The sequence below is a fragment of the Dermacentor albipictus genome, chromosome 9 (genome assembly GCF_038994185.2).
Source record: "Dermacentor albipictus isolate Rhodes 1998 colony chromosome 9, USDA_Dalb.pri_finalv2, whole genome shotgun sequence".
In the NCBI taxonomy this organism is placed as follows: domain Eukaryota; kingdom Metazoa; phylum Arthropoda; class Arachnida; order Ixodida; family Ixodidae; genus Dermacentor; species Dermacentor albipictus.
In genome coordinates, this window is record NC_091829.1 from 13,140,909 (window position 1) to 13,168,121 (window position 27,213).

At 44.5% G+C, this 27,213-nt stretch overlaps 1 protein-coding gene across 1 annotated transcript in view; it reads left to right on the forward strand.

Moving 5' to 3' along the window:
* The window catches only part of LOC135903751 (pyrokinin-1 receptor-like), a 407,309-nt gene that overhangs the window by 104,092 nt on the left and 276,004 nt on the right, over positions 1-27,213 (forward strand). The window lies entirely within an intron of this gene.

Consider the following 27,213-nt stretch of genomic DNA (forward strand, 5'->3'; position numbering starts at 1 on the left):
GCCGCCAATGGTGTTTCATGCATCGCACCACGGTGGTGCACCGACAGGAGACCGTCGGCGTTAGTGCGCGTATTGTAAAATATTAGATGATGTTAGCTGGATGTTTACTGCTCGCTTCACTCAGACCTGAGCATACATGCAACGGCTCAGCAAGTATGCCAGTGCGATTGTAGTGGCGTGAGCACAATGCTCATGCCAACGGCTGAAGTTAAAAGGCTGCCCTGGCTTCGCCGCCGAGGCGATTGGGCACAGCGTCAAGCGTGCCTCCACACTCCGCGCCTTTGGAGACCCTATGTAACTGTCCGCGCGCGAGCCACCTTCAGAGAGACAGCACGTCATCTGTGGCACAGACGGAAAGACTGCGCCTATGTTATCAGTATAAAAATTTGTGCCGAAATAATAATTTTCAAGCTAAGTTCATTCTCAATAGTCCCTTATAGCTCTGCAAAGTTTTCCACGCCATAGAATACAATGCGAAATTGTTACGCTGTCAAGTACACATTTTTAATGCGCTCGCATTAGGAGTTCTCAAAGTTAAAAAAAGGTATTATATCTACATCTATATATATAAACGAGAAGAGAGGGGGTTAACCGAGGGTCCCGATCTTTATTAGTCATATCATAAGAAGCCAACAAACACTGACACCAAGGACAACATAAGGGAAATTACTTGTGCTTAATAAATGAAATAAAGAAACGATAAATTAATGGAAATTAAAGTGGATTTCATTTCATTTATTAAGCACAAGTAATTTCCCCTATGTTGTCCTTCGTGTCAGTGTTTGTTGGATTCTTGTGATATGACTATATATATATATATATATATATATATATATATATATATATATATATATATATATATATATATATATATATATATATATATATATATGTATATATGACTGACTGACGGTGCTTCGGACCACCGTCATGCACTTCACCCCTCGAAGCGGCAGAACGTGTGTCGAGTGAGCTGCTCAACAGATTGCAATATGGTGAGTGCGGTTTAAATCGTGGATCCGGGACCTCGATGAGGTTCGATGTAATGCGAACGAATTCCTCGCGCACTTGCGCTATATCGGCACTGAACTTCTTTGATGCCTCGTGTTATATTTTTTTTCTTGCACAGTTGTCTTATTTGAGCTTTGTTGTCATTTTATTTACGATACAGCAAGATAAATCTCGTCATTCCTGTGATTGCAAAAAAAATAGGGCATGCAAAAGATATTCGAAATTTGAGCTGGTCGAGGAGAAATTTCTGAACGAAGATGAAGTTTTCTTCGTGTGCTATATCTTTGTTTAACAGCGAAAATGTAGGCTAGTTAGCATTGCTTGAGTTTAAAAATTGTACAGTCTTAACCTCGTTCGACGAAGGCTTCACTTAGTGGCACCTATATGAAACGAAGAGTGTACTAGACGAAAAAGACAAAGACATGCAAAGAAAAGACGACAGACAATAGCACAGCTGTTCCACGCGTTACGCACGATCTCGTGACATAGACTAGTGCAGTTTAGAGTTACTTTGTAGGCGCCCTATAGGGAGCCTATGAAGGGAGCCTAGACAGTAGAGAGAGAGAGACAAGAGGGAAGAAAAGACAGGGAGGTTAGCCAGTGTAAATACCGGCTGGCCACCCTGTGCTGGGGAAAGGGGTAAAGGGAATCAAAGGAGAAGGAAGAGAGAAAAAAACAAAACAAGAAAAATGCACACAGTAACACAGTGGCTCTCTATTGTAGCTATGCTCTTAACGACATCATTCTGGCGAGCTCTAGCCGCAGAAGCAGCGACAAAATCCACCGATAAAAAAAATAATAATTGAGAGGTGTGAACTGGTTATGAGAACCAGCTGGCGCACATGCTGGATCAAATTTATAAATTTACTCGGAGGCCGCTAGAGGGCACTGAGATAAAATTTCACAGTGGAAATTTTTTTCACTCATAAAAAAATATAAGAAAAGTAACACAATAGGTAAATTCAGAAGAAAGGCTTGGCGGCGCCCCGTTTCAAAGTAGACACTCGTAGCTTACATTCACCCATACATGCAGTTCGAGCACAGTTGCCGTGTTCCAGTTACCTTTGTCCACACCTGCGCATGCAGTTAACACATACAACAGACCAAATATTTACGTCAGGTCTTAACTTGCTGCCTGCGCTGACAGCTGCAAGAGTTTCTCAGAAATCACGCGACAGTGCGCTTGCTTCGTGTCGGGGGTATTTCCTTGGCTAGACGTTAATTGACTTTTTATTACTTCGACGTGGGCTTCATTGCCACTAGTACTACACACCGAGCCACCGAGTCTCCCAGAATACACAGTCCAGGGGCGTATTGGTGATAGTTTGTTCCAGCAGAACGACCTTTCTTTGCCACACAATTAAAATTAATGATGCTATTGAGCAACCAACCCCCCGAATGCCACAACCTAATTACCAATTGAATAAATGGATCCGTATTATTGTAGTATCTTCAAAAGGGCTTGGTGCATATATTCTCAATAGTCGAATTTACAAAGATGCATGTTCGAATCTAGGAGGCGTTCATAGAGAAAGTCCATTTCTATTCACTCCTGTTTTTGTATGCTTTCACTTCAGATCTGTCTGTCGAATTGTTTTTTTTTTCATTACAGTAGGCTATTGCCATTTTCAATTGTGCCGAATTTTCATTCACGTCATTTTCGAGCTGCAGTGCATGATGCGTGTCGCTGCCCATACTTCTATTGCTACTTACCGTATTTTCGCCATTCTAAGCACCTCCTGATTCTAAGCACCCCCCCACCCCTTATTCTCGCGAGAAAATTGGGAAAAATTTTGCATGCGAATCTAAGCACCCCCCCTATTTGTTAGGAAGAGCGCGTAGCCAAGGGCGCAAAGCGCGCTTGCTCACTCTGTCATCGAGCCGGAGCCGTCGGAGTCCCGAGGTGGCACGGCGGCCGCGGCGCGAGTACGCCGTACAGCCGGACTGTACGGCTGTACGGCGAAAGCTGCAGAAAGCGTACCCATCAACCATCGCAAAGTGGATTTCGGACGCTTGGAAGCGGGTCCAAGTGGACGTTATAGTCAAATCGTTTAAGAAGTGCTCGATCACAAACCACTTCGACGAAACGGAAGACGACCTCCGGTGGGATACCGAGAGCGGCGGTTCAAGCGTTGCGACGAACTCGAGTGGCAATGATAGTGACTGCGCATCCGACACAAGGGGTGGGTTCATCCTCTGCACCAATTTTTCTTTTAAATGTTTGCAAAATAAAATCTTATTTCTCGCACCTGTCTCATCGTGATGTCGCCGCGAAAAGAGGGAGGGGGGGTAATTCTAGAGTTTTCGAATCTAAGCACCCCCCCCCCCCCCCTCACTTTGGGCATCGCGATCGTCAGAAAAAGGGGGTAGTTAGAATCGAGTAAATACAGTATTTCCGTAATATAATGATGTACAGTGAAGTATACTGTAAATCTGTTCGGTGAACTGTGCGACTAATTCTGTGCTATCTTGGGTTGGCAGGTTCACAGGTTCACCTTCCGTAGCAACACAGTGGCTATGGCGATGCACTGCTGAGCTCGAGATCACGGGTTCGATTCCTACTGCGCATTTTGATGGGGGCGAAATGCAACAACGCCCATGTACTTAGGTTTTGGTACACGATAAGGAACTCTAGACGATCCAAATTAATCCGGAATCCCCCACTATGCTATGCCGCATAATCTGAGTTTTGGCACGTAAAGAACCTTAATTTAATTTATAATTTACGGCATATTCGGAAAACCCTTCTTTAATCATGCAACAATTTATTGCTATTCTGATTTCATCGAGATCTATCAACCAGTCATGATTTCTCGGCGCATATCGGCCGTCACATGTCCGGATAGGCTTCATTTTGGCCCAAAATTTCATTATCTGTACGCTTTAATAAACTTTTTTATTGAAAGTGACATTGTACTTTTATCTATGTGTTAACACGTAGCTAATCCTTATCCTTATCTTATATACATATATAAATAAATAAATATATATATATATATATATATATATATATATATATATATATATATATATATATATATATATATATATATATATATATATATATATATATATAAGAAAGTGCAAGGCCATTTGTACGCGTTTTTTTGCATTTCACGCTGAGTGCTTAAGCACGTTTGCTAAATGTGCTTAATTGCTGGAATATCTGCATATTTGCATTACTGCATTACTTGAGGAGAACACTAGCTCAATCTACTCAGGAAATAAAGCTTTTAGCCTATAAAACCTACGTACGACCGCTATTAGAATATGCTGCGGCAGTATGGGATCCCTGGACCGAAAGTAACAAAGTGAAACTAGAAAATGTCCAACGCAAGGCAGTCAGGTTCATATTTAATTGTTACAGCTGGAGTATAAGCCCAACAGCCCTGCTGCACACCGCAGGACTCGAACAGTTGGACATCCGACGTCACTGCGAACGACTAAAATTATTTTACTTATATTGTCATAATACAATAAAACTAGAGGAAGGCATTCTAGTTGAGCCCTTTTCCCACCGCCCTACGCGTTCCTATCATTCCAAAAAAGTAGGCGCAATTTTGTGCAAAACAAATGTTTTTAAATACTCATTTTTTCCCCGCACCATTGTTCAATGGGACGATCTGCCTGGAAACGTGGTCAGTTCCGAAACGGTTAACTTGTTTTTACAAGCCCTGAGTGAACAATAGGGCACACATGTAATTCGTTTTGAATCGAGTGTTTCGTTTTTTTGATTCTACTGTGTTTTGCACTCCACCCGAGTCTCGTTGTTTGCTTCTTTTGTTGCAATGTACGATTTCTTTGTTCCTGTTACTTCTGTACCCCACTCCTGCCTAAGGCTTGTAATACAGGCCGGCAGTATTTGCTAAATAAATAAATAAATATCTTTTTATATATGAGCTCATGCTATCACCCCTCGATCACTAAATAATTTATTGTTTGTGGTGGAACCGGAGACATAATAGTTGCGAGCATTATAATTTATTTAAAAAACCACTCACTCACACTTCCTGGCCACAACTCAACGAATAAACATACTCGTGCTTCCTCACACTAAACTATTTTACTAGACCACATGTTTAAAGTGTGTGCGCTTATATGGACAACGTAGAGCAATAGTTTACGTTGCGTTGACCTCTGTATACAAAGATGCTCGGTTGACTAAGCCCTCTGCAGTCATATAACGGCCGTCTGTGGGATGTCTGAACTTTAAGCAATAACAGAAAAGTCTCTAGGCAGGGAAATTTGTCTACATGCGACCTATACAGACTTCGGAATAGTCTCCCATATGCGCCTAAATCCTCCTCAGCCTTCTATTTTGTTCAAATACAAACTCGTACATTATTTCCTGTTAAATGTAATTTTTCACATTTAGAGATGCTCTGTTTCTTTGCTTTTGTGTTTGTATTCTTTATTATTTTATGGTATTTACAGTCCTGTGTTTTGTTTTTTATAATTTATCTATTCGCGTTACTTCACATATATTTGTGTTTCTATTTTTGCCTTTCTCTTCATCCCTAGTTAGCAGCTTTAGTATCTGTTTAACTTTTAACCAATAGGCCCGAAGCTCTGTCACTGGAACACTTGGGAGAGAGAGAGAGAAAATGATAAATGAAAGGTAGAGAGGTCAACCAGGACTGAGCCCGGTTGGCTACCCTACACTGGGGAAAGGGAAAGGGGGACGGAAAGATTAAAAGAAGAGAAAGTCCGCTGGAGATATCAGTCGGTCACTCAGTCCGGATCACAGACGCTGACTCAATCCGGTCGCTTTCAAATATCGCAGCCGTGCTTTTGTGGCCTTTTGTAGCTGCGATATGCGAGGCCATTATCCCAAGATCTTGTTCAAGGTGAACGGCTTTCCATCTAGCTGATTGAGAGCTGTGCAGAGATCTTGCCATTCATTTTCAAAAGATGGGCAGTAGCACAGTAGGTGTTCTATGGTTTCCTCGACACCGCGGGCATTGCACTCGGCGCTATCAGCCATTCCAATCAGAAATGCATAAGCATTGGTGAACGCCACGCCCAAACGTAAGCGGCACAGCATTGTTTCCTCATTTCGCGGAAGACCTGGTAACAGTCGCAGTTGCATAGAGGGATCGAGGAAATGCAAGCGATGATGAGTGAATTCAGGTGTGTGCCACTTCTCCAATGTCAAAGAGTGCGCCAGCTTGCCTAAGTGTTGGGCTGCGTCGGTCCGCGATAAAGGTATTGATACAAGGGTTGCTCCTTCGTGTGCTTTTCTAGCAGCTTCGCCAGCGAGGTCGTTGCCGGAGATACCGCAATGATCAGGCAGCCACTGAAACACGACGTCGTGTCCTTTCGCGATCATGTGACGGTGCATTTCTCGTATCTCCGACACGAGTTGTTCACATGACCCTCGACGAAGAGATGCCAGAAGACATTGTAAGGCCGCCTTCGAATCTGGAATAAACATACTGTCTGTATGTTTATTTGTATCTAAGGGATTGTGTTTTGAATAAATAATAAACTGAAACTAGAGATGTTATCATGAAAGCTGAGCCCTGAGAGCATACGCTCACAGACAGTCATGAATTGTTCTGGCACGCGAAATTCACGCTTTATGTAATATTCAAAGGTTAGCGTAGACTTCGTTTCCACAAATTCGTACACGACCTTTCTGAAACAGAATACTATGTGCGGTAGGGGACGAAGCTAAGGAGTCCTGATGGAAATAATTTATGAGAAAATGTTTAGAAAGGTCAGGTGATAAGACGAAATGAAATGCTGCAAAGGAAAGACACCGCTGCGGAATGCAAACACGGCCTAGATACATAAATATTTAGGAAAAGCGAAATAGAAAATATGAAATCAGATAAGGACGAGCGGGGCTTAGCGATTCCATTGCCGAAGCGGGGAGCTCATGCATAAATGAACATACAGAATACTTGATCTGTCCAGCGCCCGCGTATCTGATTAGCTCTGCGACGGTATTCGGACTTCCTTCATTCACCAGACTCCCACGCGAGCTCGTAACTTGTGCGTCGGAAACAGCATGCCTCGATAGGAGAGCGACACGTCCACCAGCAAAAGGGAAACACGGAAGCCGATACCGAAGAGGCGGAGCTGTCAGATCAAAAAAATTGTTCGGCACTGTCTGCCCAAGTGTACATTCGTTCACCACAGTTTCTTGGTGTTGTGAGAGCCTCAGCACGCATTCACGTCCTGAGCGAATGGTACGCGCTGCGATGTAGTTAAACCAGAGTAAGAACGCTTTTCGTTAATCACAAGCACACAAGGTGTGAAGGGGCCACCAAATGTAAAGGGGGGGGGGGGGGGGCTGTTGACGCGTGCTCATGACTCCTAGAACAGCGCAAGTGGGACTCCGTCGCTGTTGTCGCAGTCCCGCGTGCAAAGCAAAGCAATAAAGAGAAATCAAATACGTCCGCGCTGTTCTACTAGCAGCGTACAGCCATTCGGAGTGTATACAGAGCATGCCACAGATTTGGCTAGTGTGCACGTAAAAGAGCTGCATTGTTCTGAAGGTGACTAAATCGCGTATACATCGGCCGGGTATAGGTTTCTCTTGCAGTATTATATCTGAGCTACTGCGTACTTTTTTCCCCAAACAGCAGCAACCCACTTTAATCAGATATCAGACATATAAGCAATTGACCCTTGATGATGAGAAAATCATAGATAAACTCGCGAATCTCCTGGAAGAATCTATCAAAAATGTCTACAATTAAGCATGTCAAAAAAGGTTTAACACTTATATACTTGACACAACTGAAAAGTCGTTTCCTCCGCGATGACGGCTACTCTTGTTGTTTATGTACAGGGTGCTCCAGTCAGCGAACATATTCAAAAATGTTTAAAAATTACTTGTGGCAGATAGCATAATTCTAGTAAATGACTTGTTCTTTACGAAGAGGTGGACATTACCTGCTCAAAAATTGAAATGCAAAATCGAATAATTACCGAAAATTTACTAATTACATATTTAAGTACTTACCTTGTGACACATATTGTAGTTTACAACAAATTCTAGCAGGCGAGACTGCAAGGCACATAATATTAAAAAGAATTCTGTGGACGACACCACTTACGAGATATGTGCCGTGAAACTTGTGGTAAAAATGAACTGTCGTTTCACTTACTTTCTTAACAAGACGTCGTATTATGCATCGAAGCACAAAAGTAACTGGAACATCAATGCATTTCTCCGCAAAGTTCGGTAAGTAATGTAAGGTTCTCGTAAAGAGGTGCCGTAAAGCCGAGGTTGTTGTGGTCACGCACGTGCTTGCCGCATGAAACGACGGGCTCATATGTATCGTAGCACGCTGGCTCCTACCGACTGAAGCCACCTTTCACTTCCATGATACTGCACGCTTTACGTTGCGAGATCGAGGAAGAACTCCAAAAGAGTTCTTTGCACCAGTGCATTCTCTCGAGAGCAGTCTAAAAGAACGGGATGCCCCGCGTCCTTTTCCTAGCAAGCCTTGGCCCCCGGGGGAGTCATTTGCGCAGATTCAAGTCCCTTACGTCTCGCGACGATGCGACAAAGTTTGCCCTTTGCAGCTGGCTTGAAGGTGAAGAGATTTTGAATACTTAGCGCCGGAGCGTTTTCGGGACAAAATTAAAACAACAGCAACAACGACGACGACGAGCGAACATCAGTTAATGGGGCTGAATAATAGGTAACACACAGTCGTCACCTTTTCTTCCACACGGAGGAAATACTGGTACTTTATAGCAAGGTACTAATGAGACAAGGTTAAGGTCAAGTGCTTCCAGGAGCGTTCCTAATCGAGAAACTCTGAACAATGCTAAAGCGCAATACAAGGAAATACCGTACCCGTGAGGGAAGGCACGCGTCCACAAGTGTGTTATATATAGTCGGATACAAACTTCCGAAAGCGGTGTCCAAAAAAAAAAAATCTCTATGTCAAAGGTAATTTGCTCAAATGCGCAAGCAAAGTAACTTCGTCCAGATTCGCGGTGAGGCTAAATACTTTCAATATCGGCGTCTCTCGAGGACTATGGCTTTGAGCGTGGAAGTAAAGAGGGCGGTGATGCCAGCACAAGGTAGTTAACAATGTTTTTCTTCCGTTTAACCTTCTTGCCTTTCGCAACTGAGTTTTATATGTATATATATCTCTGTCTCCCTCTCAACAGTGTGGTTTGATGGGCCCAACCTTTACTGGATATTTTCGTCTCCGAGTACGGTTGATGCAGTGGCTTTAGTTATTGGCTCCTCATGCCTTGGTAAAAGCTTTCCTTAGTTTCATAGAAAAACTTTATTGCCTCAGAGGTGGTTTAGAAATTGACATAAAAGAAAAATGTCGCTTAGCAAGTAAAGTACAGGGTCTTCAAAATTAAGTTTCATTGTTTCCTTAAAATTAGGCACTGGGAGGCACGAGAAGACCACCTGTGCAAATAAGTTATGTGGCCAGGGGGACACAAAGTGAGATGATAATTATTGCTGTCAGCAGCCCAATTAACTAAAATTGAATATTTAACTATTTGTTAACTGCAGTAAGTGGGTATGCTTGTACTTAAAGGTTAGAGGCAGTCGTGTTTCTACACCGTATAAGTTGGAAGATTTCCTCTAGCGTGTCTGTGCTCCGATGTATCCGACTCCCAATTTTAATTTCCGTTCGCGTGATTACGCATGCAAGACAATGAGTATGGGTACAAAGCTCTTCCCTGATGTGACGCGTCTGTTGCGTGCGTGGTTAGTCTGACAACGGAGCAGGGACATAGGCAAAGATAACTGTTCCCTTTCCCCTCTCGCAGTAACTGCAGCAATCGGGTATCCCTTACTGCAGTTAGCAAAAAAGTTAATTATTCAATTTTATTTATTTGGGCTGCTAACAGCGATAATTATCATCTCACTTTCTTTCCCCCTGGCCACATAACTTATTTGCCCAGGTGGTCTTCGCGTGCCTCCCAGTGCCTAATTTTAAGGAAACAATAAAGCTTAATTTTGAACACCCAGTATAGTTGTTTTTGACGCACGTCCCTTTTTCCGAGGTATGCGCGTTTGAAAGAGAGAGAGAGAGAGCATGCATGGTGGGAAGCAACTCCTGCGGTCTTGTTGCTAATGTGTCAGCAAAAAATAAATTACGCACTGAAATACAAGTAAACGCTCCGCAGATTCAAAATCGTCTTTTTTTAGTATACATACATCATTTATTGTTTCTTTTTTTCGAAATACGTCTCAAAGAGTGAGCCTTCTCTTCCTTAAAGAGTTATGCACAGAAGAAAAAAAAAACGGAATCAACCAAGGCACAGGAATATAGGAGAACATCCTGAGAAAGAAAAAAACATTGTTCCTATGCGCATGTCTTTACTGCTCGACGGCGAATATCAAGTGCATGCCACAATAAAAGACTTTCGAAAACTTAGAGAAGGCAGTCAATCTCCTCGAAGTGTCACATGTCATATTATGTACCGCAGACGGCATGTTCCCGTACTCACGCCTTTCATTTACAGCAGCACCACCCACGAAGATCATCGAGCGTGCAAACCACACACACTACGGTTGTCACCTTGAATACTTACGGTTTAGCACGTGTGCGCTTCCGTTATTTGGCTACCAGTTTTCCTTTCGCTTATTTTTCATAACTGATAAAAGAAAAAAAAAACGCTCGTTGAGTATAAGCTTCAGTGTGCCTGTCGTTTCCTATAATATGCTTGCTCATGCCCCGGGGAATACCATGCGCAGCACTCCCCACAATATCCCAGTGCATCGTTTATTTTGCGCTGAGTTTTATCACGAATATATTGATTTAGGGGCGGTAAAGTTAACTTGTAACTCGTACAACCATTCTTCACACGCTGAAATTATGCCAGCAAGCCGCTTACTACGTGAACAATTACTTATAATGATTCACCTGTGAGACAAGTAACATTTCGTATTTCTATGGCCAGAAATGCAAGTTACCAAGCTTTTCTCATTTTACTTAATGTGGAATTGTGTTTGGGTTTTGCAGGGTTAATATAGCCACACTAAGCAACTACCTATACCGGCCTTTTTTCGGACCTAACAACACTTATTTCTGCCATTTTCCGGATGCAACCTCCACAAGCTATCGACGTTATCAAATATATGTTTCCGATTACCGTATACCATCTAAATAAAACAAATCTTCAGAATGTGACGCATACATACGCTGAACTAATGGCAAACAGTGGTATAGAATACGCGCACATCCATCAAAGCCACCCAATAAACCCGTAAATCTTATGGCTCGCGATCGCAGGGTGACACGTATAACCAATGATTTGTCAGATTGATAAACAAACAAAGTAAGCAAGCAAGCGAAGCAAAATACAAAACAAAAGCGACGACCTTGGTTTCCTAGCCCACTTCGCTTGTCACAGGAAGACAAATGGCACGGCCTTCTACGTACGCTTGAAACTTCGTAAAAAAATATTTGAAAAAATTACAGTAAAGTCCGTGCCAGCGCTTCCGAAGCAACAGGGTGACCGAAATCCGACGGTTCGCTTCCGTCGCCTCGGCCGCGAACATTGTCAGGCAGCAACCCCCTCTCGTTACGCTCTCTTCACCGGCGTTTACGCTGCAGCTCCACCATCAACAACTGGTCACTCGAGTTGCTTTTGGCTTGTTCACTCGTTCGCGCCAAGCTTCCGCCACTGAATATGAAACATCCAGAGTTGTGACAGTGAAGGATGGTCCTTCGGGGACGTCGTGTGGCCTTGCTCGCGTACCGCTGAGCCGGCGCGGTTACAGCGCTGTGCGAAGTACACAGGATAAACGAGAGACGAAAGACAAACGCAGTCGGGAAGTGTTGCAGCCTGCATTGCGCTAATCGATAATAAAGAAAAACACTGACATAAGGAGCTTCGATAAAGCTTCGGTTAGGGCTAGCTGGCACATAGTACTTTAAGGTGAAAAAAATAAATGGGCGCCTGTGCTTGTCTCGTCCCTTCTTCGTGGTTTTTTTGTGTGCTTGTGCTGATATTTTTCACCTTAATATACTGACATAATACTTTTTGTTTTCTCTAAAGATATACCCAATTTCTCTAAAGATATACATGTCAAACGTCAAAAGGCTCTCATGCTGGACAAGCGTTCAAAACAATCACCTAGCGTTCAACACAGATAGGTAAAATGAAATTATGGTAAATTAAGAGAGAATACTCAATTTTACCGACTGCAGGAAGCAAAATCTTGTTTTAGCGCAACAAATATTTCTCAAATATTTTTAGAGTTTTGTAAGCTTAAAATAAATTGAAGCACGAAGTTGATAAAATCGTAAGTCTTCACCAAAAACAGACATCGAAGTTCCGTTAACTGCTCGTGGTAAAACAACTGGAATGGACAAATTTGACATGTGAGCTTACAGCATAAGTGAAATGTTCGCAGTGTTTGCGAGAATATTGCAAAAGTCCCACTCACAATTAAGCAGCGCACTTCAGAGCGCTATGTGAGCGAGGAGAATAAGAGGGCACGAGGGACTCCATATTCTGCCAGTAACAATGACGCCAAGTGACGGACAATGAAGCGAGAGAAAGCATAGGGGAAAACATATAGAACATCAAGCTTGTCCGCTTACACATCTAAGTAGCTGTAGTTCACTGACTTGTCATATCGCCTTTTTTCTGTGTGGGATGATATATACAGTTGTGAACTTGTCGTTCGAGTTTTTATTACTTTCGTATTAATTAACATTTTTATTTCGTAAAAAATATGACCTATATCAACATGCTGATTAATACAGGTGATAAATATAAAACATTTCTCTTTTTTTTCAAGGAACCTCAAAAATGTATGAAGGGAATGCCGAATAGCGCGACCTCCAATCTCATATATATATATATATATATATATATATATATATATATATATATATATATGATCTCCCTCCTCCTTCTCGAGCTAGGGCTTACATTTAAAGCTCGACTGGCAGATTACACATCTGTAGATAGGTCAGACTTAACACTAACACGAACAGAAGCTTGATAAATTAGGAAGCACACAAAAACGAAAGACGGGTGGCGACACCACGTTGAACTTCGCGCACTAGCACCGCATAGCATCGTGCACTGTAACAGCATACGCCATCGTCTGGTTATATTTGATTGATATGTATAAATTACTGCGTTGTATTTGAATGGGAAGAAAAAAAAAAGAAACAGAATCATGTTTTTTGGCGAATGTTTTCGCGCACATATAAAAAAATATATGAGAAATGTGATTTGCGAAAGTATACCATCAAATTTATGATGTAAGGCTACGCATCTGCGGCGGGGGTCTGGGTAAAAACTCGGGAGAGTCGTGGCCTTTATTTTTTTCTGATAATGGCCAGATTTTTACTCTCTCGGAAGGAAGTATAGGTCAGAATGAAATGCTCTAATAGCTGAATTAGTGTCTGCACGCTAAATTTTCTTACTGTGTGCTTGATCAAAGCGGCCCCTATATGTGTCTATTGATACCTGTTAATCACTGCAAGCACCGCAATGACACAAACTAGGTGAAAACAATGACCTCAAGCGGGAGAAAATTTTATTTACGGAAAGGTCGGCCTGGCGCTATAGCTTGCTATAGCCTGCAACTCTACGCCGGCGAAAAGGGACGGGGTGGACATGGAATAATGAATAATGAATATGATAATAATAGGAGGAGGAGGTACGTTACCACAAGTCCAACACGCTGTAGAAGCACTAAAGCCGGTCTTCTAGCCCTGTGGCTTGAAACAAGGTTATCTGCGACTGTCGGCGGAGCAGCTTGGGCGCCATTATTATTATTTCTTTTTGTAATAAGGGCTGCGTTATTGGCGTCAGACCAAGGAATTCAAGAAGTATGGAAATCTCTGCAGTATTATGAAACATCCATGCGCATACCGACCTTCGAGCTTGGGCTCGAGCGAGCGGGAACGCGAGAAAGAATGAAAACGAGAACGGCGGAATGCTCCCACCGCTACCAAAACCACTGACGAGCGAGGACGTCAGTTACAAGTCCGACGAGCCCGTGAGGCTACCAGAAAAATGTGTTATACCGAACCTCTCGTACTTCACGCGTTGTTACGCAAGTCAAGACCTGCCTCGAGTGCACCATCATTCAAATTTCCAGCGTCGCTTAAAACGTGTCTCTATAGAGTTGTGTTGGAGCCTTCCAGCGGTTGTAGAGCGCCACAAGGAAACCAACGTTGGTCACGAACAATACGTGAGCGAAGTACACACAAAGTGAAAACACTAAAACATTTAATCGTTCTTTTAAGAAAACTTTTCACCCAAACATTCCATGCTCCGCCATTTAAAGCAAAATACTGCGCGAACCTTAACGAATGATTACATTTGAATCAACACCTTAGAATTTCAGTATCGCAATGCCGGAAACATGGCTTTGCATTCCGCATTCTTTTACGCAATGAACATGCTGCAGCGTCAAAGTTAATTGACGCTGGGATTGGGATAGCGATTTGGGAATTCACGCCGTCACACTGAAAGCCACACAGGTTGTCGGTGAGTACACAATTTTTAGACGAGATCGTCAGCTGACTAAAGAACAGAGACACCGGGAAGGTCTGCTGCCAAGCCCAAGTGATTATCCGACCTCTAGGCAGAACTGGAAGAACGTAAAAGAGTTCACGGCGCAATTACAAGAGCGGCTTTGTGCCACGTAATCTCCGATTATTGGTGGCAGTAACTCAGCATGTCGCAACTTGCTCGCAACCCGTGTTTGCAGCACAGCATCGGTGTTTCTCAGCGCCTGACGGGCTCGTTAAACTCGATGTGTTTGCGAGCGGTGCCACATTCACTAGAGGCTCCAGGACTGTCGCGGGCCGTAAAAAAAACGGCACCAGTGCAGAGAAGAACAGAGCCCGCCTTTTGCGCTAAAGAAACCCCCAAAGAACACTTCAGAGGCGCCTAGAAGCAGCAAGCGTCTTTCCGTGAAAGATACCAGCTGGCCATGACCTTCGTCAAAGTAAACATGGTGGCCTTGCCTATAAAGGTCCAGTGCTCCAGGCGGCATAAAAACGTTGCCAGCAGAAAGCAAAGATGTAATGGCCCTTTCCCAATTTCTGGCGTTGTGGTTTTATATGTCATGCATTATCCTAACTATTGAAGATTGCTTCATGCTTTCTTTCAATTGATGCAAGCCGTAGGCAACACGGCGTCCTCGGTAAATGGCAAGGAATAATGGATTCGTTTCGGAAGTGTAATGGGAAGAAATGCGACTCCCAGCTAAATTACAAAGGGAATAACCATTGAGTGAAAACAAACACGTTGTATGGTTTCTTATAAAAGTAATATCTTGACTGTAACTTGAACTAGCGCGAATAAGACAAGGACACAAATCGAAAAATCAAACAAACAAAGAAACACAGGACTAGCGCCATTTCAGCGCGCCTTCGATTGTGTTTGTTTTCGATTACTGTCCTGATATTCTTCGCCTAGCTTGCTTCAAGTTATACCCAAGATTAACAAACAAGCCCAAATCAAGTTGTTGCCAATATTTTGGGTGACAGTCAAGCTCTTTCCATCGATCCATCGCAACCTTGAGTGGGCATAAAGCCTTGTGTAGTATAAAACCGCATAGCGACTTCGAGCGGACAGCGTTATGACGTGCACAAATGAGGGAATGACGACGTCTAAGAATTAGTTAATTATTTGTTGTAAGAGTACTGCGACATGTAACAGTCCAGGGTGAAAATTTGATAAATTTAGTTTAAGTAGTACAATATTCAAGCAATTGTGCATAATTTGATTGCTACATTTTATTCGCATTTAGTTTAATTGACTTCTGGTGGATGTGAAGTGGAGTCATGATCTCCAGAAAGCTCACTGTGCTAACAGATTCATTAACCGTTACAGTCTACTCAAGATAACTGCAACGTCACAAAGTAGCAGAAGCAGGAGCCATAATTACTTGAATGCCAACTTGGATGCATTCAAACGCCTATTTTCAATTTTCTGAGGCAAGCAGAGGCGTAGTCTCAGGTGATCGATGTACGCCATCTTCACTGCTTACGCATTCAGCGTTGCACTTTTTGCTCATTTCGATTTCGTTCATGCCGGGCGTGGTGGCCCGTACGTTAGAATCTCAAACATCCCGACAAAATGCTGACGACTATTTGTTTGCCCCGAGGCGCACAGCGGGGAATGCCACGTGTAAGGCGCAAGAAGCAACTGCCGAGCAACTAGGTCGGAAATTTCGCAACTAAAGGACAAGGCGCGTCGAATAGAAATAGAATAAAGAAAAAGAAAAGAAAAGAAAGAGACCGGTTTCTGTCTCTCTGTCGTACAGCCGTACGCTTCGTAGGCCGACACTGTCCTCCATATTTGATTAGATTCTCTCCGGATAGACGGGAAATTAGTCGTCGACGTCGTGCGCTTGCCCGGGAGCCATTTCCGCCGTGTTCGTCCCGCTGTCGCTGTCATTCCTAGGCGCCCCTGTTCCGGACGTCCTTGCGCGTGGGCGTGCGTGTGTATATGTGTGCGTGTGTTTGGGCGGGCGTACACGCATGCGTGTTGGACCGGGTCCGAAACGCCAGCTGTGGCTGATAGCGAGAATGAGCTCGTGTCTTAGCCTATTCGTTACTTCACTCACGCCGCTTTACTCTGTCTCTGAGGGGTTCCACGTCACATAGAGAAAAAACACCGGCAGGGGGCGCATTGTCTCCATTCTTGCAGAACGACCTTTGCCGCGGCAGAGTCGTCTCACAGCAGGGGTGGAGTCAAGAGGATGGCAGAAAAGAGCGCGCACAATTCTTTGAGGAAGCGACGGACTGAGGGACCCCTTCAGTAACCGATGTTCCGCTTGAAACAAGCATCGCTTATCGGGGTTCAACCTTCCCCACTCCAACGCATGCAGTTCATTAAGTTCGATAAAACTGGAAGCAGCGGCTATTGTTGTCGAAGTGACCTATTGCAACTGCTATTGACAGAAGCAGATTATCTCACTTTAGCGAATGCTAGCTGACTCGAAGGCACTGGTATCTTGCCAGCGTTTGCAAAGTTGGTTTACTGAACACATTTAAGGGCTTTTGTTACAGTAATTTTTCCTTACAAAGCCAGCCACGACGACTCTTCTCGTGCTACGTCGGACCATCCTAACGGGAAAATTACTCAGTTGAACTTCCTCCTTATTACTAACATCTAGGGTTCAGCGAACTCACTCATCGTTTCACCCGAAACTTTTCCGACTAGTGAACGACGGGATCGAACGAGCGAGGGAGATAAAAAAAAAAACAAGGACAACGCAAAAAAAGCACTTTTGCGAATAGGCGCTTCCGTCGCTTTAGCCAGACGAGTATCAAGCAGCCGCTTCCTCGTCAGCACAAGCTCCGCGAAAGTTGGAGAATACTTCCGCGCCTAACAGCATTTTCCAGCTGGCCTTGTTTGCATCCCATTTTCTTTTCATTCTGCAGCTGGCGTGAGCCACCGCAAGCCTCAAGTGGCGGCTTCTAGCCGTCGCGACCGATAGGAAAGCCAAAGAGGGGCTGAAGAAGTGCGAGAGAATTCGACAGAACCGGGCAGGATTTATGGTCTCCACTGATTGTGCGGCGGCTCGTGACGATCGCCGAGCACCTTCGCACCGTCCTCGCAGGCCTCACTACTTTAGCTTTCTTTTGCGTGAATTCGACATTTCTTCATTTTTATCCGCCAGCCGTCCGATGCATTCGCAGTTGGCGTTGAAAAATTTCTGGTGGGTTTCTCGACAGCCTTTATTCATACCTATTGCCGCTTTTAAGTGTCGTTGGTATCTTTATTCTCGCTACTTTATCTGCGTTTACTTTTCGCCATCATGATGTGCATGAGCAGAGACCCGGTTTCTTGAAAATGTGTGCCATATGCCTTCCCAAACGACCTTACTCGGGAAGCAAAGAAAGCAGAAAGTTGAATACTTGAGCTTTCTCTGCCGCATTACCTTCTTTAAGTGTTTGGTTGAGGATTGACCTTGAGCCAAAAATTGGAAGAGAAAAAAGAAAACATCTGTGAGTGGTTGGCGAAGCTGAAACATCCCTCTAATGGTGCGAAATATTCACGGTTTTGTGCGCGGAGTCATTCGTTGCCTCCAGTGAGTCTTCTGCGCGCGCGCGCGCGCGCGTGCGTGTGCGTGTGCGTGTGCGTGTGCGCGTGCGTATGTGTGTGTGTGTGTGTGCGTGTGCGTGTGCGTGTGCGTGCGTGCGTGTGTGTGTGTGTGTGTGTGTGTGATGATAAACATGATGAAGGTGACTGATAGATAAACAATTTCGGTGTGCAGTAAGCTGCGCATTACACCTCTATAACACCACAAACAAAAATCCCGTCCCTATATCACTGTGTGTTTGTTTACGAAAGCTTACAAATATCGAAGTTGAGGCAAAACGAGAACTAAACACTAAGCAAAATGAACCGAGAATACTATTGGTAAGGATGTTTGGTAGCAGCTGGTCGAACTGCTTTTTGTAGGGCCACCACAGCATACGACCCCATCAAGTCCTACGGCTAATCATGTGAGCTAAGCTATACCTGTAACGTTTCGTCGCGAAAGTAAGTTCCCAAGAGCGCCAAGTTTAGTGTTCTTCAGTGGGCGGTTAGCACATGCTTAGTAGAAGGATAAGAGAAATAAGACGAATCTGAGACCATAAGATATATCGAAATATACTAACCGTAGATTATAGCTTGCGACCAGATCTTACCAGACTTTTCGCCACGTGAGCACTCTACGGGGATCCTTATTCACGAAGACCATGATATGCTCGCTTCACCGACGTCGCACTGAAGGGTATTCCGGAATTTGCTTTTAAGCAGCCACGCCTTTGGCGCCAGCAACATAAGCACAAGATGGGACTGAATTAGGCTGTTAAAATGCATTCTAGCTTTCTTTCAATACGATTCCACTGGTCTTAGGCGTTGACGAACACTGGCATGTCAGAATACCGATGTAGCGAATACCGATACCGAATACGGATGATTGAACCAAAAGAAAGTGCATATCTCCTTTGTAATCAGGCATAGAACACACAACTGAGTATTCATTTCAATAAAGAAAATCACAAAAGAAACGTCAGAACCCCATGAGGAATGATGAGGTGCATGCGAACAATGCGAGACACGTTTCTTCTCATCACGTGTGTTTCCTGGTAAAGATTACAGTTACATAAGCTGCTCCGGTGGGAAAGAGGCAACGGCAGCATACGAATCAGTGAGTGACGCCACCAAATTTTATATATAAAAGGGAGACCTTCCTAGCAACTCATTCCATTCATTGCAAGACCGCTATGGGTAGACCACACAAAGTTAATGCTCCGGAAGAGCAGCGGGAATACAATGAGCGTCGAAGAGTGCAGAATCTAATGCTCAACATCGGCGTCATGCTAAACTAGGCAGAACAATAAAACATTTCATAGCCCGTTGATGGCGTTTGAGTGGTTTTTGAACAGCTTCGCCGGCCATCCGTTTTCGCAGGGTCGGGATGGCGAGTTAATTTTTTTTACTGGTCGCCTCATTTCCAGCGCAGTTATACTCTCTTGACCCTCTTTCTGTGTCTCCGCCTTACAAAATCACTCACTAATGATAAAAATCAAAGCAAATAACAGCGAACTGAATCGCTATACCTGGATAAATAAAGCAAATCTAAGTTAGTGTGTGGTGGTAATCATGGTATAAAGAAATGAGCAGATGTAGAAAGAGAAATGTCAAGTCCTACTGGTCTGTGGATTTAATCTAACGCACTAGGTAAAGCGTAGACTCGGAAAAATACAAAGATAAATGCAGGCTAAATGCGAAAGCCAAGGCAGGTCTCCCGGCTGCAGGATGCCGATTTGCGGGCGGAAGTAATGCGACGTGCCCCGGCGCTAATGACCTTGGCTCAGTGGTTCTAACTGTTCCGAGGCGTTCATGAGAAAGAGAGCAGTAAAGACGCGGTCGTGCAGCCATTTTCTCCCATTAGATTGATTTGGGCTCCCGGATTGAGAGTCTATTGGCATTTGCCAAGTGCGGGGAGCAAAAAAGAAAGCATTGAGTAATCTGCGACAAACCATATTTGTGTCCGCAATCAATTTCTTGGCGCCCGTTAACATAGTCATGGCGATTTGCCTGATTATGAGAGAAAAAGGCTGCCAGCACTCGAGTGTGACAGAGCGGGAAAGGCGGGGGGGGGGGGGGAGAGGGGGCGTTCGTAAGATATTCAGTATACCTCGGACGTAAGGTAAGTTGTTCATCATAGTGCGCCGAAGCTTCTCCATCAGTTATTAGTAGTTTACCATAACATAGCTGCAAGAACTTCAGTTGTCTGTAACGTAAGAAAAGCACGCTCTTGTGGAAAAGGCGAACTAAAGATATTATACGAATACGGCAGTTTCTACGTACTTATTCGAATCTACGTTATCCGAAGGTTTCTTGACTTCTTTCGATTAACTGCTACGCAAACAGACGTATGATGTTAGCAATTGTATTTTATTTCAAACACTATCAGCGGATTCCTTTATTATTACACTGCCTCCGGGACTGACTAGCTTTTACATGGCAAAAAAAGGCAGGCAGAAAGGAAACCAGGGAGGCGTAGGCAAACAAAGCTTCACTTTCATAACACGAGCCCCATCCTACTGTTTTTGTGAATACACACGTCGCTGAATGTATCCAAATAAAGCTAACGTCAACGTTTATTTGCTTCTGGCTGCAGAAACGACAAAAAGGTCGAATTATATCCCTATAGCGACCGTTGCACTGATAAACACATTGCAACACGGTAAATGGATGTGGAGTCGACAATCAAGCATCCTAGTAACGCTACCTGATGTGTGCCAAGGACGCTTTGATTGCGCTTACATAGTTCTCGCTGATAAAAGGCGACTGGAGAGTCATGGCTGACCAATACGTGCTTACCGCTTCTGTGTTTACTGGGATACATTCCTTGTAGTGAAACTATGATTGTTTGGAGATGAAGACACGCTCGGCAGACACATTTCGCAGAAAGCAACAAGACAGAGACCCCCTGAGCTCGCGTCCTCAGCAAATAAATAGAGTAGATCACTCCCCGCTGCCAAAGACACTGCCATGACGACCACCACACAAACAACATGCCGTTTGCTCCGACATTAATCCTCCACCAATATTATACGAGGACTGTTTTCCTGTTGCATCGAAACGTTCTCCGGCTTCTCTGTGGCAACAAAAGCACCCTCTAAACAGGAAACTGTGTTCTGATTCATTAAGCGTGCCGAGGAACGAAATTGGGTGGTTTGGACTAAGAGGCAGAGGCAACCACTAGTGTTCAGCGTGGTCCCCATGGAATCCTGGATTGAGCAGCGTGTGGCAGACTAAAGGGGAGGCGGGCGTGGGGGGCACTTATTGATTTCGGATACCCGGCGAATGCAATGATGTTCAATGAGGGGTGATGGTTGGTCCTTGGCTGAGAAGTTTCACTCCTTCCCACCCCCTCTCTCCTTCATTGTGCGCAGAGTTTCGCGGCCAAACGTGGTTTCTCCCGACAACGACTGTTCCATCCCGTGGTCACAGCTCGGCGAGCCGATCCTTCTAGCGCAATTACGTCGGCACGGCTACCGCGCCACCAAATTTCTTCCGGGTCAACGTCTGCGGACGGCGATCGAACCGAGATCTTATACTGTACGGGCTTTCCCTCTTCCCCTTCTTAGCGCGGGTCAATCTTCGCACCCCGGAACTGCCTTAGCGGGGAGTACGTATAACGGCGCACGGCGAGGTCTGACGTGAGCACGAAGAGCCGCCGTCTTGGTCGTCATGCATGTGGTGGTCCACGTAGACGCGATATCATATCGAGCGTGTGGATGAGTTAGAGGTTCGGCTCATATTTTCGCGTTTATGGAAAAGGGAGTGGAAAGCAAATAGTGGACAATAGGCCGCAGTCCAGTATGACGTCAGCGCTGAGGGAAGGAGGTGTCGCTAGGTATTTGGAGCTCAATAAGGCCCTATGTGAAAAGCAGCTAGTATGTGGAAAATCTTGCACCGGGCTATATGTTTCAGGCAATAAGGAAAGGGAGAGCAGTAAACAGTAGGTGATTGATAAAAATTTGGGCTTTCCGAGTGTGGGTATGAAGTTTAGGTACTTTATAACGGCCAGGTCGGTTTGGTATTTGAATTGATTAAAAAGGAACATTAATCTTGGCACGCGGGTAGCATTCGTGGTATGAGTTAGAAATTTACCCGGCTTTGTTAAAGTGGCGCAGTTTTAGTCGACATTTAAGGCTTTGCTTCGAGCTTTAGCTTTTCTCTCAACTCTTTATTCGGACTTATATAGGCTGCAGCATAAGGGCTCAGAAAGCATTTAAAAGAAAGGGTTGTAGTTGAAGAGTTCGGTGTCACTGCGGTGAGTTCACATCAAAAGCAGGTAAACTAATTCTCGATCCGCAGTCTAAACTTGTTGTCGCGAGCAGGAAAAGAGACACTATACCGAAAGAAAAGTGCACTTGGTCCTTATACGGGTAGATTAGTGGTGAGAGACGACAAAACAAAGCAAAGCAAAGCAAGCAAGTACGCGTACGATCTAAGTTTATAGTTTCACGCATTTTGTTCACACAAAAAAAGATACCAAACTTTATAGGAGTGTTGGTGGTCCTAGTACTCACGTTTCATGAGATTTCCACAATATGAAATATTAGTGCTTTGTAGGATGGGTGAATCGCCGCGCACACAGAGACCGCCACCAGGCAAGCAAGTGTAGTGAGCCGCAAAGAATTCGCCACAGTGGAACGTGGTCGCAGGTTTCCACAATAGGCTATTCTTCGTTTAATACACCGGCTTCCGACAGGCTTGGTCTAGGTATGTAGCGTGACGCTTGATGACTGCTGGGATGGAGGCTAACCGATAACGCTGAGTGTTGATGGTTCCTGTTCAACCACGGAAGCATTCAACTCTTAACATGAGACAGTTATGACTCCGACAACCTAATATTCCCTTTCATTCCAAGTGACCCATTTCTCCCTATCCTCACAGGGTTGGATGAGGGCGAGAAAACGCAAGTACTAGTCTTTGATGGCAAGCGACAGGCAAAGGTAGGCGTAGAATCTGAGACCACATTCCTGAGTAACACCGAAGCATTATGTGCACATTACAAGCGTAACAGGATAGGAGCTTGGGCTAGTTACCTCGACATCGGAAATGATCAAGAATACCAAAAGGCATGAACGTAAGGAAGACGTAAAACACGCCGACACTCTCTGTGTATATAGCGTCTTCCTTTCATTTTTGTCTTTCGCGCTGCTTTACCATATTTAATAGGTGATATCTAAAACTTGGCAACTTGGCCACTTGGCAACTGGCAAACGTGTCGTGTTTCTGGCTCCACAATCACTTCCGGCGCATGCAAAACTCGAAAAAGCATAGCTTTCGAGATGCGTTTGCTACTCAGATGCAGCCGCCGTTAGGTGCGTGGATTTGAACGTCACCTATACGAGCTTAAACACCCTACCTGTAAAGAGCTAGTATTGCTGACGAGCAATCTTCGAGAATGTGTCGTTGAAACGAATTGGAAGTGGCTTCCTGAAACGGCGGCCTCTGTGTTGTAGAAATAATAAGCATATAAAATTTTTACGTTCACTGTTATTAGAAAAAGTTCGGAAGCATGTTTACGCTCTTGTACCACGTGAAGGCGAAAGCCTGCTGCATACTTGGTAATGGGCGGTCTCGCATCGTCGCGTTGTTGCTTTCGCAGTTTGGCTTCTTCGGCTCGTTTTCGAAGCTTAGCTGCGGCTTAGGGTGCTCGTATAGCGAGGTCGGACTCACGCCAACGACGTTTCTCTTCGACTTTACATTGCATCCTCTAAGCAGGGGATTGAAACATATGCGGTGCTCTGTGTTGTATTGGTGATTCGCTTCACCCAAAGTTCGCTTCACTTCGGTCAGCGCTTGTAACCTCAGCCTTACGGGGGTATGAGCCACTCCATTTCTTGCTTGCTTACGGGGTTCAGCTTTGTGAATGTCGCTTCTTGTAAGGGACGTCGGGCGTTCACCATCATCACTGTCGATAGTCGGCAAAGAATCACCAATGCTGCCTCGGTTCGGACGAGGGACTCCGAAGAAGCTGAACAAATGGCTATTGCACTAGCCTTGCTGGATACCTCACGGGATGTCATCTATAATGATTCAAAGTCTGCAGTCAGATCATTTGAAAAAGGCACCGTTTCCAACAGGACCTCAGACTTCTTGGGGGCAAGGAAATCAAGCACCACTTCATTTATTGGTTTCCCGCACATCATGGTCAGATAAAGGGTGCTCCTCCCAACCTCAACGAGTCGGCTCACGGGGCTGCTTGTAAACTTGCCCACCACGCTACCCTCGACCAATCGGAAGCCGACTCCCCAGAGAACAGGGACACGCTCTCCATCTACAACGAGATTACTAAACACTACTCTCTCAGCCGTAGAGCCTACTTTGTCCCTCATCCGCGGCTCAAGCTCATTCATTAACGCTCCGTCTACTACAAACAAATGCGTAGCCCAATCCGTCGCTCTTACATGAAATCTGTCCGGATGCTTACACCAATGCTACCTGCCGCGATTGTGGAGAAATAGCCACGTTAGACCACATGCTCTGGTGGTGTGCCCCGCTCTATCATCGATAACAGCTCGGCCAGATGGGAGGCGGTTCTCCGCAGCCCTCTTCTGGCTGACAAACTATGGGCTGTCCAGCAGGCCCACGATGCAGCCGAGAGGCTCGGCCTTCCGGTTTCCACGTGGGAGCGGCCCGCTTCGTGAAGATTCATGATCTGCAGCACTTCATTAAAGTTTTGCCATACCACACCATACCATACCATACCATACCATACCATACCATACCATACCATGCCATACGGGGGTATGAGTCATTGAGAAGGTCACGTTGTTTTTGTTTTGTGCCACTTGACTAAACACCGCGTTTCAGTACTTTGTATGCGTGATTCCAATGAATGCATGCACTGTACGCTGCACTTGCTGAGTGCTTGAAGCCTCTGCATTAAGAGAAGGATGAGCCATTGCATGTTTTGCTTTCTTAGGGGTGTATGCGTCATTGCTGATGATCATAGCTTTGTACCATTGGAACGGATGACGCGTTTTTTTCAAGGCCGTCGGCGGTATGAGCCACTTACGGCTGTCGTCTTAATACCGCCGCTAAGATGAGGGAAGAACGTGGCACTTAATATACTGCAATCTTTCTTGGGTTGCGTAGCGACAACCCTACAGTAATAAATATGTGTTTGTAAAATGACACGGTCATCACTAATGCTAATTTCAAACTGCATATCACTTTGCTACTCGCAGAAAAGGCTTTAATATTGCCTATTACATGATAGACCACACTGTTGGACTGAACACTCTTGCTAATAGCACCACGTTTTTTAAAATTTATTTATTGCTCCACTTGCGGCACAGACAAAAGAAAATGTGCATTACGCAGAAAAATAACAAAAGATAAATATGAACAAGAGAGGATGCCTTGGTGTTGAGAGATAGTGTGGAAAGCTCTCTCCTACTACGTGCACAAGATTCCGAAAGTCGTTTTGGCTGAGGCGTACAGAGGTTGCGTGTTGGCGGGGGAGCGAAATGAAAGAAAAGACACGACGACAGGGGGACGTTGCGGCAGAACTTTTCGGGAAGTTTCTGTGCGTGGAGGAAGCTGGCGGAGGAACGACAAGATTGCCAAAATAACTACTGCGCTTGCCATACCGCGGCTGTTACGTCGTAAAACAAGTCTCTCGTGCTCGGTTTTCTCGTGCAAAAAAAGCAAAAAAAAGAAAAGGTCGCCGCGAGTTACGGAAGCTTCTCCGGTGAAGAAAAAAAGAAAAGAAGCGACTTTACAGCTCTCGAAACTTTCAACACCACTCAGTCCAGTTTTCGCAGCTTTTACTACGTTGATATTTGGTCCAGCTCGGAAGACGCAAAATAGCAAAATCAATAAGTGTCTCGGATGATTCTAGAGAAAGATAACTTTCAAATAAACGAAAGAGTGAGCGGTATTATATGTATCGTCGCTGTCGGCGTCCCAGACAGGCGTTATCCGATATATTCAGTACCGCAACTCTCGTGTGCTAAGAATAGTAAGCGTGTGGTCATGGTTTTCCTGAAATGACATACCTGATTTTTATTTTCTTCAGAGAGATTGTATGTGCACTTAAGAAAGGTAGATGAATGCTACTAAAGCTGAAGCAGTTTTTTGGACGGCTCATCTTACTTGGTTTAAAAGAAAAATTTGCTGCCATGGATACAACTCGAACGAAAACAATATTTTTATAATTCCATGATGACCCTCTCGATTCGTGACCATTACGATGTTTACTTAAAAATTCACGCAGAAACTCCTTTGGGAGTTGTCTACGTATGCGCAAGCATTGTGCCACTTGCTCATCTCCAGGCAGCCCGGTGCCATCAATGTTATCAATGTTATGGAACTTGATCCGCCCAGTGTAAACCTTTATCAGTATTTATCAGTATTAAACCTGCCTTATCATCTCCGATAGCGAATGTAATAAGGCAGGTTTTTTTAGAGACTTCATTACGGTACTGGACCCTATGACCATTGGTGTTAATTAAGGTGAATAAATTAGCCACATTTAATTAAGATACCGGTAATTAAGGCGCTCGCATCCTCGACTTTTTGTGGGAGTCGAACCCATAACCTTTGGGTTTAATTAAGCTTGACTAAGGTTAGTTTAGCGAAACTATTGCAGAACCACCACTAGCTTTGCTGAGGGGTTTATGCAGTGCTTTATGGGTGGTTCGGGTGCTTGTTTCGAGTTCGTTACTGAAACGTATGCTGTTCTGTGCGTTGTATGGGTGATTCCAATGAATGTATGCACTGTTCGCTTCCCTTTGCTGAGCGCTTGTAGCCTCTTCCTTAGGTGAGTATGAGTCATTGCTTGCTTGCGAGGGTATGAGCCATTGCTTACGGGGGCATGAGCTGTTCATTGCCTTGCGTGACGGACAAATTTCTCTATGGGTAGGCACAGAAATGCTTACGCATTTAACATCCTAAGTAATCTTCACGTAAAATAAAAAGGTGTACTGCAAAGTAATTGTGTCATGCGTAATTTCAGCTAATAAACAGGAGAACAGTAAGTACGCTTGTTCGCCTTGCCACGATATACAGCTCTGCTATACTGCTTATCTGTGGCGTCCAGAGAAATGCCGTTGCTTTTCTTGATTTGGTAACTTCACCGCATCAGAATTTAGCGTTATAGAATGAACTGCTCGTGTTCTTCAATATGCTTAACAAGCAAATGAACCAGCGGTTGAGCATGTGAATGCATACATCACTGCGTAAATATGGGAAAAG